The sequence below is a fragment of the Lupinus angustifolius genome, chromosome LG04 (assembly GCF_001865875.1).
Source record: "Lupinus angustifolius cultivar Tanjil chromosome LG04, LupAngTanjil_v1.0, whole genome shotgun sequence".
NCBI classification, from domain to species: domain Eukaryota; kingdom Viridiplantae; phylum Streptophyta; class Magnoliopsida; order Fabales; family Fabaceae; genus Lupinus; species Lupinus angustifolius.
In genome coordinates this window covers 7,322,277-7,323,657 of record NC_032012.1, presented here as the reverse complement: position 1 = coordinate 7,323,657, position 1,381 = coordinate 7,322,277, and positions in this window count along the sequence as shown.

Below are 1,381 nucleotides of genomic sequence, written 5' to 3'. Positions count from 1 at the left end.
TGTCAGAGAGTGCCTAGTTTGGCTTGTGAGAACTGTCCGATCCAATAGGGTACCTCCCCAGGAATACAAGGGACTCGTTTCACCCAGACTCTCCCTCAAGACACTGTTGGCGAATCACCGTCCAATCAGTGTCGTCCCTGCTTACTTCATGGTGCTCTAAGTCGTCTCATCATTTCCTCTACACTACTTCATTGTCACAATGCAATGCATTCTTAATCAGAATCAAATGCAAATGTATTAATCAAACACATGATCGGCCCATCCTTAAGCCATCTCCCGACAAGGAATGCTTCTCGTGGGACCCGATAGTACGTCAACCGTACATGCTCAAGGTAACATCTCAATCACAACAACCCATTTTATGCTTCTCTTGGACGGTCACATGACCAAGCCTCTTACAGTCGGTCGATCGTTGTTCAGTGATATCATGTATCCTTACTAGGGTACCCCCTAGTTCACGACCTCAAGTCGGATACTTGCCCAACAAGGCATAAACACAAACAATGCTTTCATACCTTTGTGGAGTCATGCTTCACATCTAAGCCATGATCTCATTCCACAACTTTTATATTACAACACACCCTACCCAGGCTCATCGCATTGTTCACAATATCATTTTATTTCAATCTTCTCACACCGTCCCTCGCCCAAGCGAGGACTAGTCGCTCAAGCGACAATTCGTCTTTAAATCTCAAATAAACTGGAGTTTTCCTTGCCCAGACGAAAGTATTATCGCCCAAGCGAGACCTCATTAAAATTATGGTTTTTTTTTCTTTTTTTTTAATTTTTATTTTCTTTTTTCGCCCAAGCGGGCTTTTGCTCGCCCGGGCGAGAAATCTCTCACCCAAGCGAGAAAATTCTCAATTTTCATCGAAATCCTGGGCATTTTTCGCCTAAGCGAGACCCTTGCTCGTCCATGCGAGGCTTGCTCGCCCAAGCGAGGATTGGTCGCCCGGGCGAGGAGTTCCAGAACCAAAAACTTCCCCTCGCCCAGTCCCTCGCCCATTCCTCGCCCAAGCGAGACTGTGCTCGCCCAAGCTAGAGTTTCTCGCCCAAGCGACAGGGACTTGGACAGAATACCAACTTTTGTCCGTTTCGACAATCGAAACACATTTAAACATGATTTTTGAAACACCTGCACACAGAAAAGTTCCCAACAACATTCATATACAATATTCAACACATTTCATCAACAATCATATATCTTTACAAACATCCAAACATAAAAATATTGGGTTTCTTAAAACCCAAGTTAACTCCAAAACCTTTGAGATGGTTTAGGAGATCCGGGTGTCATATTCGGACACCACTATGTCACGATGTGTTCTCTCTCACACATACAATATTCAATAAATTTCCTCAACAATCATATATCTTCACA